The sequence below is a fragment of the Salvelinus alpinus genome, chromosome 22, assembly GCF_045679555.1.
Source record: "Salvelinus alpinus chromosome 22, SLU_Salpinus.1, whole genome shotgun sequence".
Lineage (NCBI taxonomy): Eukaryota > Metazoa > Chordata > Actinopteri > Salmoniformes > Salmonidae > Salvelinus > Salvelinus alpinus.
In genome coordinates this window covers 37,331,210-37,344,583 of record NC_092107.1, presented here as the reverse complement: position 1 = coordinate 37,344,583, position 13,374 = coordinate 37,331,210, and positions in this window count along the sequence as shown.

Here is a 13,374-nt window from a genome sequence, read left to right as displayed (position 1 = left end):
AGGACCCCACAGTCTACATCATCACTCACTTAACCCTTCACAGAACCCAACAGTCTACATCATCACTCACTTAACCCTTCACAGAACCCCACAGTCTACATCATCACTCACTTAACCCTTCACAGGACCCCACAGTCTACATCACCACTCACTTAATCCTTCACAGCACCCCACAGTCTACATCACCACTCACTTAACCCTTCACAGAACCCCACAGTCTACATCACCACTCACTTAACCCTTCACAGCACCCCACAGTCTACATCACCACTCACTTAACCCTTCACAGAACCCCACAGTCTACATCACCACTCACTTAACCCTTCACAGAACCCCACAGTCTAAATAACCACTCCCTTAACCCTTCACATAACCCCACAGTCTACATCACACCTAAACCTTTCACAGAACCCCACAGTCTACATCACAACTTAACAGAACCCCACAGTCTACATCACCACTCACTTAGTCCTTCAAAGTCGCCTACAGTCTACATCACCACTCACTTAACCATTCACAGAACCCCACAGTCTACATCAACCACTCACTTAACCCTTCACAGAACCCCACAGTCTACATAATCCTTCACAGGGTCAACTGTTGAGCATTCTGACTGGATCTAATTGCTGACGCCTTTCTAGGGAGTTTTTCCTAGCCACCGTGCTTCTACACCTGCATTGCTTGCTGTTTGGGGTTTTAGGCTGGGTGTCTGTACAGCACTTCGAGATATTAACTGATGTACGAAGGGCTATATAAAATAAACTTGATTTGATTTGACGTCTCCCTCAAATGATTAGTGTTAAGTGATTATCAGATTTCACTTCATTGAAGGTCTTGATGGTTGTGAGAGAGCAGAGTAGCAGAGTTAATGTCATCGTCATCTGTGATCGTCAAGCAGCATGTCACCCCTGTGATCCTGAAGGGTAATTTACATCAATTTAGTAATCCTTCTTTGTTGGATTCATAAATCATATTCTAATAAAATGACATTAAACTTTTCCACGGCCCGTATTTAAATGGTTTGGAGTGATTTATTGTTGGATTTGATTGATAGTACTGCAGTAGGGAATAATCAGATCATCATCAAATTATTGGATCAAGAACTCTGTTTTGAGTTCTGCTACTCAGGGTTATGTTCAGTTGGCAGAGAACGGGAGAGGACATCTTAAAACAGAGAAAGGGAGAGGACATCTTAAAACAGAGAAAGGGAGAGGACATCTTAAAACAGAGACCAGGAGAGGACATCTTAAAACAGAGAACGGGAGAGGACATCTTAAAACAGAGAACGGGAGAGGACATCTTAAAACAGAGAACGGGAGAGGACATCTTAAAACAGAGAAAGGGAGAGGACATCTTAAAACAGAGAACGGGAGAGGACATCTTAAAACAGAGAAAGGGAGAGGACATCTTAAAACAGAGAACGGGAGAGGACATCTTGAAACAGAGAACGGGAGAGGACATCTTAAAACAGAGACCAGGAGAGGACATCTTAAAACAGAGAGCAGGAGAGGACATCTTAAAACAGAGAAAGGGAGAGGACATCTTAAAACAGAGAAAGGGAGAGGACATCTTAAAACAGAGACCAGGAGAGGACATCTTAAAACAGAGAAAGGGAGAGGACATCTTAAAACAGAGAACGGGAGAGGACATCTTGAAACAGAGAACGGGAGAGGACATCTTAAAACAGAGACCAGGAGAGGACATCTTAAAACAGAGAACGGGAGAGGACATCTTGAAACAGAGACCAGGAGAGGACATCTTGAAACAGAGAACGGGAGAGGACATCTTGAAACAGAGAACGGGAGAGGACATCTTAAAACAGAGAACGGGAGAGGACATCTTAAAACAGAGAAAGGGAGAGGACATCTTGAAACAGAGACCAGGAGAGGACATCTTAAAACAGAGAACGGGAGAGGACATCTTGAAACAGAGACCAGGAGAGGACATCTTAAAACAGAGACCAGGAGAGGACATCTTAAAACAGAGACCAGGAGAGGACATCTTAAAACAGAGACCAGGAGAGGACATCTTAAAACAGAGAACGGGAGAGGACATCTTGAAACAGAGAACGGGAGAGGACATCTTAAAACAGAGACCAGGAGAGGACATCTTAAAACAGAGACCAGGAGAGGACATCTTAAAACAGAGACCAGGAGAGGACATCTTAAAACAGAGAACGGGAGAGGACATCTTGAAACAGAGACCAGGAGAGGACATCTTGAAACAGAGAACGGGAGAGGACATCTTAAAACAGAGAACGGGAGAGGACATCTTAAAACAGAGAAAGGGAGAGGACATCTTAAAACAGAGAAAGGGAGAGGACATCTTAAAACAGAGAAAGGGAGAGGACATCTTAAAACAGAGAACGGGAGAGGACATCTTGAAACAGAGAACGGGAGAGGACATCTTAAAACAGAGACCAGGAGAGGACATCTTAAAACAGAGACCAGGAGAGGACATCTTAAAACAGAGACCAGGAGAGGACATCTTAAAACAGAGAACGGGAGAGGACATCTTGAAACAGAGACCAGGAGAGGACATCTTGAAACAGAGAACGGGAGAGGACATCTTGAAACAGAGAACGGGAGAGGACATCTTAAAACAGAGAACGGGAGAGGACATCTTGAAACAGAGAACGGGAGAGGACATCTTAAAACAGAGACCAGGAGAGGACATCTTGAAACAGAGACCAGGAGAGGACATCTTGAAACAGAGAACGGGAGAGGACATCTTGAAACAGAGACCAGGAGAGGACATCTTGAAACAGAGAACGGGAGAGGACATCTTGAAACAGAAAACGGGAGAGGACATCTTAAAACAGAGAACGGGAGAGGACATCTTGAAACAGAGACCAGGAGAGGACATCTTAAAACAGAGAACGGGAGAGGACATCTTGAAACAGAGACCAGGAGAGGACATCTTAAAACAGAGACCAGGAGAGGACATCTTAAAACAGAGAACGGGAGAGGACATCTTGAAACAGAGACCGGGAGAGGACATCTTAAAACAGAGAACGGGAGAGGACATCTTGAAACAGAGACCAGGAGAGGACATCTTAAAACAGAGACCGGGAGAGGACATCTTAAAACAGAGAACGGGAGAGGACATCTTAAAACAGAGAACGGGAGAGGACATCTTGAAACAGAGACCGGGAGAAGACATCTTAAAACAGAGAACGGGAGAGGACATCTTGAAACAGAGACCAGGAGAGGACATCTTAAAACAGAGAACGGGAGAGGACATCTTGAAACAGAGACCGGGAGAGGACATCTTAAAACAGAGAACGGGAGAGGACATCTTGAAACAGAGAACGGGAGAGGACATCTTGAAACAGAGACCGGGAGAGGACATCTTAAAACAGAGAACGGGAGAGGACATCTTGAAACAGAGACCAGGAGAGGACATCTTAAAACAGAGAACGGGAGAGGACATCTTGAAACAGAGACCAGGAGAGGACATCTTAAAACAGAGAACGGGAGAGGACATCTTGAAACAGAGACCGGGAGAGGACATCTTAAAACAGAGAACGGGAGAGGACATCTTGAAACAGAGACCAGGAGAGGACATCTTAAAACAGAGAACGGGAGAGGACATCTTGAAACAGAGACCGGGAGAGGACATCTTAAAACAGAGAACGGGAGAGGACATCTTGAAACAGAGACCAGGAGAGGACATCTTAAAACAGAGAACGGGAGAGGACATCTTGAAACAGAGACCGGGAGAGGACATCTTAAAACAGAGAACGGGAGAGGACATCTTGAAACAAAGAACGGGAGAGGACGTCTTGAAACAAAGAAAGGGAGAGGACATCTTGAAACAGAGAACGGGAGAGGACATCTTGAAACAGAGAACGGGAGAGGACGTCTTGAAACGGAAAACGGGAGAGGACATCTTTTTAAGTAACAAAATAACAACACAATGTCAAATACAGGTAGCCTAGTCAAATAATTAACATCCAATCATATTAACCATTACTCTCTCGCGGGAATTCCACTACTAGTCCGTATGTAGCCAAACGTAGCTGCTGCTCATTCCGTTTGCTCGAAAATGGATTAATGGTTAAAAAAAGTAAGGCCCTCGTCCATAGAGACACATACCAGCTCTACTGGTAGTAATGCTACTGCTAGCAGTACTACACCTGCACCTGTCGATGACACAAGTTGTCCTGCTTCCACGAGCACATCCAATGCTAGCATCAGCAATTATACATTTGTTGTTAGCCCAGCTAGCAAAGGACACAGGCAGTTGTGAATCTGATGCAGCCAAAGAGCTACTGCCCCCCTTACCCGGGAAAGCACCGAACAGACAGGGATGTTGGACCATCGAAGAGGCGCAAAAATGATGAGAACTAAATAGTTTTGGGGTTCACTTATATTTGGTGTAGTGCTCTTCCTCAGCCGCAGTGTGTTAAATGTGTAAAAGTACTATCTCACAACTCGATGAAACCTTCACTCCGGCACAGACATTTATTAACAAAACATGCACATTTCAAAAATAAGCCACAGGAGTTTTTTGAGCGAGAATTAAGACGACTTTCGAGTAGTAAGACATGTATAAAAGCAACAGATACCATTACTAAGAAGGGGCTAGAAGCGTCTTATATGGTGAGCTACCGAGTGGCTAGGACAGGCAAGCCCCATGCTATTGTGGAGGACTTAATTCTTACTGCTGCTGCGGATATGGCTGGGACAACGCTGGGGGAAAAGGACAAAGAAACTATACAGACAATGCCTTCATCAAACAACACTGTTTCACGACGCATCAGTCACATGGCAGGAGATGTTTTGAAACAATTAATGCTTTGCATACAAGCCAGTGAATTCTATGCATTACAGCTGGATGAGTCAACAGACGTGGGGGGCTTGGCACAGCTCCTGTTATATGTCCGTTATGTTCATGGGGGGTAAATTAAGGAAGACATCCTCTTCTGGAAACCAGGACAACAGGAGAATATATTTTTAAAGTACTGGACAGCTTTGTGACTTCAAATGGACATTGGTAGTCAGGATGTGTTGGTATCTGTACTGATGGCACAAAAGCCATGACAGGGAGACATAGTGGAGTGGTAACGTGCGTGCGTGCAAGCAGTTGCTCCCTACACCACTTGCCACTTGGGTACACTGCAGCATCCACCGAGAGGCTCTTGCTGCCAAGGGAATGCCTGACAGCTTGAAAGACGTTTTGGACACGACAGTGAAAACGGTTATCTTTGTTAAAGCAAGGCCCCTGAACTCTCGTGTATTTTCTGCGTTATGTAATGATATGGGCAGCGACCATGTAACGTTTTTACAACATACAGAAGTGTGCTGGTTATCAAGGTGCAAAGTACTGAAGCTTTTTTCAATTGAGATACAAGCTTAAACTTTTCTTTACTGACCATGATGTTCACTTGTCTGACCACTTGCATGATGACGATTTTCTCACACAACTGGCGTATTTGGGTGTTGTTTTTTCTCGCTTGAATGATCTGAATCTAGGAAAACAGGGACTCTATGGAACTATATTTAAAGCAGGAGTAATGTAGAGAACAGTGTTTCCTGTCTTCAGTACAGCAGCTTAAAGCAGGGGTAATGTAGAGAACAATGTTTCCTGTCTTCAGTACAGCAGCTTAAAGCAGGGGTAATGTAGAGAACAGTGTTTCCTGTCTTCAGTACAGCAGCTTAAAGCAGGGGTAATGTAGAGAACAGTGTTTCCTGACTACAGTACAGCAGCTTAAAGCAGGGGTAATGTAGAGAACAGTGTTTCCTGTCTTCAGTACAGCAGCTTAAAGCAGGGGTAATGTAGAGAACAGTGTTTCCTGACTACAGTACAGCAGCTTAAAGCAGGGGTAATGTAGAGAACAGTGTTTCCTGACTACAGTACAGCAGCTTAAAGCAGGGGTAATGTAGAGAACAGTGTTTCCTGTCTTCAGTACAGCAGCTTAAAGCAGGGGTAATGTAGAGAACAGTGTTTCCTGACTACAGTACAGCAGCTTAAAGCAGGGGTAATGTAGAGAACAGTGTTTCCTGTCTTCAGTACAGCAGCTTAAAGCAGGGGTAATGTAGAGAACAGTGTTTCCTGTCTTCAGTACAGCAGCTTAAAGCAGGGGTAATGTAGAGAACAGTGTTTCCTGACTACAGTACAGCAGCTTAAAGCAGGGGTAATGTAGAGAACAGTGTTTCCTGTCTTCAGTACAGCAGCTTAAAGCAGGGGTAATGTAGAGAACAGTGTTTCCTGTCTTCAGTACAGCAGCTTAAAGCAGGGGTAATGTAGAGAACAGTGTTTCCTGTCTTCAGTACAGCAGCTAAAAGCAGGGGTAATGTAGAGAACAGTGTTGCCTGACTACACTACATTCTCCCTGCTGGTTTGATTCTCTTGATAAATGAGGACATTACAGCTCTGAAGATAATCCACAGAGGCCGTAGCCCTGATGCCGATCTGGCTATGCATCTGTATTACCCTGCACACACGCACATGCACATGCACGCACGCACGCACGCACGCACGCACGCACGCACGCACGCACGCACGCACGCACACACACACACACACACACACACACACACACACACACACACACACACACACACACACACACACACACACACACACACACACACACACACACACACACACACACACAGACACACACACAGAGACACTGTTATTATTACACTCTGAATAAAGACCATTTCCCAGGGGGCCGCTGGGCTGCTTTAGAGAATGACTGCTTTTTTCTCTCCTCCTCCGTGGGCCTGCACACACACACACACACACACACACACACACACACACACACACACACATACATACGCACACGTATACACACACACACTAATACAGAAACACACACACAGCAGGTCTAGAGTGTTGACCTTAAAGAGCCGAGGTGCACACAAAGCAATTTCCCTGCATCTTGAGGAAAAACAATAGAAAACTGTTTTGGTTTTAAAAGCTCTTAAAGGGGACGTTAACCCCAAAACACTTCTGGGCCCTTTATAACACTTGCCTGGCTGTTTGTCAGTACCCCAGACAGTTTTTAGGTCCATTGTTTTGAGTATTTTGATTTCTGTATTTTCATATCAAATTGCTGAATTTCCTAAAATTACCTAAAAAAATTGTGTATTTATTGTTACATAAACAACAATTGATGTCTCTGCATTGAATTGCCAAATAAATGTTTTGTTTCATGTAAAAAGTATAAAAAACTAAGATCTACTTCGTGTGCAAAGGTCTTCCATATAGTATGTAATCCGGTAGATACTCTTCTTCGTGGATTTAAAATGGATAATTACAGGAGGCGGGATGAAGGAGGGTTTTACTATTGGTCTTCAAGAAAGGAAATCAGAACGAAAGGAAGCAGATGGTAGCTCGCTAGGCTAGCTGTTAGTAATCTCTGAAGTAAAGTAAGTCTAGCTAGGCTAGCTGTTAGTAATCTCTGAAGTAAAGTAAGTCTAGCTAGGCTAGCTGTTAGTAATCTCTGAAGTAAAGTAAGTCTAGCTAGGCTAGCTGTTAGTAATCTCTGAAGTAAAGTAAGTCTAGCTAGGCTAGCTGTTAGTAATCTCTGAAGTAAAGTAAGTCTAGCTAGGCTAGCTGTTAGTAATCTCTGAAGTAAAGTAAGTCTAGCTAGGCTAGCTGTTAGTAATCTCTGAAGTAAAGTAAGTCTTGCTAGGCTAGCTGTTAGTAATCTCTGAAGTAAAGTAAGTCTAGCTAGGCTAGCTGTTAGTAATCTCTGAAGTAAAGTAAGTCTAGCTAGGCTAGCTGTTAGTAATCTCTGAAGTAAAGTAAGTCGAGCTAGGCTAGCTGTTAGTAATCTCTGAAGTAAAGTAAGTCTAGCTAGGCTAGCTGTTAGTAATCTCTGAAGTAAAGTAAGTCTAGCTAGGCTAGCTGTTAGTAATCTCTGAAGTAAAGTAAGTCTTGCTAGGCTAGCTGTTAGTAATCTCTGAAGTAAAGTAAGTCTAGCTAGGCTAGCTGTTAGTAATCTCTGAAGTAAAGTAAGTCTAGCTAGGCTAGCTGTTAGTAATCTCTGAAGTAAAGTAAGTCTAGCTAGGCTAGCTGTTAGTAATCTCTGAAGTAAAGTAAGTCTAGCTAGGCTAGCTGTTAGTAATCTCTGAAGTAAAGTAAGTCTTGCTAGGCTAGCTGTTAGTAATCTCTGAAGTAAAGTAAGTCTAGCTAGGCTAGCTGTTAGTAATCTCTGAAGTAAAGTAAGTCTTGCTAGGCTAGCTGTTAGTAATCTCTGAAGTAAAGTAAGTCTAGCTAGGCTAGCTGTTAGTAATCTCTGAAGTAGAGTAAGTCTAGCTAGGCTAGCTGTTAGTAATCTCTGAAGTAAAGTAAGTCTAGCTAGGCTAGCTGTTAGTAATCCCTGAAGTAAAGTGAATCTAGGCGAATTACGTTAGTGGTCGAGTATCTGAGGGAGGTTGGCCAAAATGAGGTGCATTGTACCGGTCAGATACAAATGCGCTACATATTTCCACTCTTTTCCTGTCCACGATGGAGCTTTGTGTCAGGCATGGCTGTAGGCAATCCCACATCCTGCTTATGGTGTCTATACGACGCCTGATGTCATTCACCAGCTGCGGTTGACTGTGACCAGTGATCACTTTGTGGCCACTGAATACCAGTGGTGTAATGTACTTAAGTAAAAATACTTTAAGTACTAATTAAGTGTTTTTGGGGGGTATCTGTACTTTACTTTACTATTTATATTTTTGACAACATTTACTTTTACTTCACTACATTCCTAAAGAAAATAATGTACTTTTTACTCCATACATTTTCCCTGACACCCAAAAGTAATCATTACATTTTTTATGCTCAGCAGGACAGGAAAATGGTCCAATTCACTCACTAATCAAGAGACCATCCCTGGTCATCCCTACTGCCTCTGATCTGGCGGACTCACGAACTGACGAAACAAAAATGCTTTTGTTTGATGTTTTGCAACGGGTGAAGTTTTGGAACCGGGCTGCCTCTCAGGCGTGAGTAGGATTCTGTGGGAAGATCTCAATTGCAACTCCTCGCGTCCTCTCTCCTCATCTCAAAACACATTGGATCGAATGTGTTTTGAGAAGGAGAGAGGAGGAGAGAGAAGGAGAGAGGATTCAGAGAGTATGCACGGTTCTCAAACGTTGTATCCAGTGCTACCATGCTATATAGGTTGTCAACCCAAACCTAATCAAGCTCACCTGTCGGAGTGAAAACCCACAAGACGGTTGTCTACGGGAACATGTTTGTAAATCCCTGGTGTAACTAATGCTGAGTGACAGTGTGAATGGCTTAGCAATGGTGTTTTTTAATAACATTGAATTGTTTATATTTTTTAAATGAACTACAATGTTATTTTTTGAAAATGTTATTCATATAAGACGCTATTAACCTCCTCAAAGTTGGGGTCAGGGTAGTTGGATGTATAAGACGCTATTAACCTCCTCAAAGTTGGGGTCAGGGTAGTTGGATGTATAAGACGCTATTAACCTCCTCAAAGTTGGGGTCAGGGTAGTTGGATGTAATTACTGCCACCAAAGAGGCTGGGAGTACATGTCGTTGGCCTCGACCTAGATGTTCTCCCCTCAGTATCCACTCCATTTTGATCCTATAAGAGAGCAGTCTGTACTGTCTACGGAGACAGAACATAAATACATGACAATGTTATATACAGTGCATTCGGAAAGTATTCAGACCCCTCGACTTTTTCCATATTTTGTTACGTTACAGCCTTATTCAGAATTCGATTCAATTGTTTTTTTGTCATTAATCTACACACAATACCCCATAATGACAAAGCAAAAACTGTTTTTTTATAAAATGGAAATATAACATTTACATAAGTAAACTCAGTACTTTGTTGAAGCACTTTTGGCAACGATTACACCCTTGAGTCGTCTTGGGTATGACGCTAAAATCTTGGCACACCTGTATTTGGGGAGTTTCTCCCATTCTTCTCTGCAGATCCTCTCAAGCCCTGTCTGGTTGGATGGGGAGCGTTGCTGCACAGCTATTTTCAGGTCTCCCCAGAGATGTTCGATCAGGTTCAACTCTGGGCCCTGGATGGGCACTCAAGGACATTCAGAGACTTATCCCGAAGCCATTCCTGTGTTGTCTTGGCTGTGTGCTTAGGGTTGTTGTCCTGTCGGAACGAATATGTTTGCCCCAGTCTGAGATCCTGAGCGCTCTGGAGCAGGTTTTCATCAAGGATCTCTCTGTACTTTGCTTGGTTCATCTTTCCGTCGATCCTGATTAGTCTCCCAGTCCCTGCTGCTGAAAAACATCCACAAAGCATGATGCTGTCACCACCATGCTTCACTGTAGGGATGGTGCCAGGTTTCCTCCAGACGTGAGGCTTGGCATTCATCCGACCAAACATCAAGCGGGCTGTCATGGGCCTTTTACTTAGGAGTGACTTCCGTCTGGCCACTCTACAATAAAGGCCTGATTGTGGAATGCTGCAGAGATGGTTGTCTTTCTGGAAGGTTCTCCCATCTCCACAGAGAAACTCTGGAGCTCAGTCAGAGTGACCATCGGGTTCTTGGTCAACTCCCTGACCAAGGCACTTCCACCCCCTATTGCTCAGTTTGGCCAGGCAGCCAGCTCTAGGAAGACTCTTGGTGGTTCCAAACTTCTTCCATTTAAGAATGATGGAGGCCACCATGTTCTTGGGGACCTTCAATGCTGCAGACATTTTTTGATACCCTGCCTAGACACAATCCTGTCTCAGAGCTCTACGGACAATTCCTTCGACCTCATGGTTTGGTTTTTGCTCTGACATTCACTGTCAACTGTGGGACCTTATATAGACAGGTGTGTTCCTTTCCAAATCAAGTCCATCAATTTAATTTGCCACAGGTGGACTCCAATCAAGTTGTAGAAACATCTCAAGGATGATCAATGGAAACTCAGTTTCGAGTCTAATAGCAAATGGTCTGAATACTTATGTAAACAAGGTATTTCTGTTTTTTAAATTTTGAATACATTTGCTATAAACCTGTTTTGGTTTTGTCATTACAGGGTATTATTGTGTGTAGGAAAAAAAAAGATTTAATACATTTTAGAGTAAGGCTGCCAAGTAAAATTTTTGGGGAAAAGGTCAAGGGGTCTGAATACTTTCCGAATGCACTGTATAACAGTCAAGAAAATAAATAGGCCAAGGCCTATACAACATAAAGTATAACAGGCTCAGGGATCAGTAAGCATATTCATTAATAAGCTGTGTTGATGATGAAATAACACATGTAGGTCATTTAGCAGACGCTCTCATCCAGAGCCACTGAAGAACAGTTAGGGATAAGTGCCTTGTAAGACAGTCACCTTGTCTGCTCAGGGATTCGAACCAGCAACCTTTCGGTTACTTGCCCAAAATTCTAACTGAATGGCTTGCTTGGTATTGTATACTTGAATACGGTGTAGCCAACTGACTGTTGAAAGGGTATGAGTGGTCAAGTCTGAGGCTGTCTTATCTTCCTCCGGTGAATGGCTTTACAGGCTACTGTAGGTAGGAGATTATTGGTAGAAAAGCTAGACTGGCGATTACAAACAACATGTTCTTCTCTATAACCATTATTAAGTTTATACATCTTAAAATGTTGGGTAATATAAATTATTGTTTATGTAGACCCAGATTGTGAAGTGCATGTCCCATACATTCTATTTTTAATGGCACACATCCATTCGTTCTCGCCACTGTTTACCTAGCCAGCATGTCATCGTCAGACAAACTTCAAGGGGAGACTACAGTAGCCAGTTGCATTATGGGGTGTTGTCAGGATTCTGGAAAACTCAGTTGGAAGGCTGTCTCTAGGTAGACTATTTATTTTCATTTAGAGAGTAATAGAAACATCCTGTGAGGAACATTAGCCAAAACACTCTTCAGAGAGCTTCCCATTTGGACCGTCAGGTGTGGCACATCGTTTCCAGTTGATCCTGGGCATTCTGTTGAAAGCCTCCACGATTGATGAGACACAAGACATGAGAGTGTTTAGTTACATACACGCCACCTTCTGCTGCATCTTCAGTCTGATGTTCTACCTCCTCCATTATAGGAATAAGTTGGTCTCATTCTCGACAGCCCAGACGTTCACTGCCTGTTGGTAGAGGAAGGCACCACCAGTCACTGTGTGTTCTGGGAGGAGCCTGTTGGTAAAGGCACCACCAGTCACTGTCCTTACTGGGAGGAGCCTGTTGGTAGAGGAAGGCACCACCAGTCACTGTCCTTACTGGGAGGAGCCTGTTGGTAGAGGAAGGCACCACCAGTCACTGTCCTTACTGGGAGGAGCCTGTTGGTAGAGGTAGGCACCACCAGTCACTGTCCTTACTGGGAGGAGCCTGTTGGTAGAGGAAGGCACCACCAGTCACTGTCTTTACTGGGAGGAGCCTGTTGGTAGAGGAAGGCACCACCAGTCACTGTGCTTACTGGGAGGAGCCTGTTGGTAGAGGTAGGCACCACCAGTCACTGTCCTTACTGGGAGGAGCCTGTTGGTAGAGGAAGGCACCACCAGTCACTGTCCTTACTGGGAGGAGCCTGTTGGTAGAGGAAGGCACCACCAGTCACTGTCCTTACTGGGAGGAGCCTGTTGGTAGAGGTAGGCACCACCAGTCACTGTCCTTACTGGGAGGAGCCTGTTGGTAGAGGAAGGCACCACCAGTCACTGTCTGTAAACCAGGCAAGTGTTATAAAGGGCCCAGAAATGTTTTTGGGTGAACTTCTCCTTTAACAGCTGTGAATGGGAGAATACTAGACACAGGTGAACTTCTCCTTTAACAGCTGTGAATGGGAGAATACTAGACACAGGTGAACTTCTACTTTAACAGCTGTGAATGGGAGAATACGAGACACAGGTGAACTTCTCCTTTAACAGCTGTGAATGGGAGAGTACTAGACACAGGTGAACTTCTCCTTTAACAGCTGTGAATGGGAGAATACGAGACACAGGTGAACTTCTCCTTTAACAGCTGTGAATGGGAGAATACTAGACACAGGTGAACTTCTCCTTTAACAGCTGTGAATGGGAGAATACTAGACACAGGTGAACCTCTCCTTTAACAGCTGTGAATGGGAGAATACTCAACAGACTCCTCAGCCCCAGTAACACCCAGTCTGTTTACAGGACAAATGGATGGAAATTAGATAATAGGATTGTAACTCACTAAAAGACCTGGCTCTTTATTGAACTGAATTGAACTGCCTTTAGTAAAATCTCTATTTTTTTGTTGTGAAATATGGCTGTTGTGTTTCTCTGTGCAGTTTGGTGGGAGTGGAGAGGAGAGAAGCCATTGGTTTAAAACAGATTTATAATAATGCATTCATGAGTGGTTTTAGAAGAGATAGGACAAAGGAAGACATCTCTCTCTCAATCTTACATATTAATAACAGTATGGTGTTTTGTGGGAAATGTAGTGCTC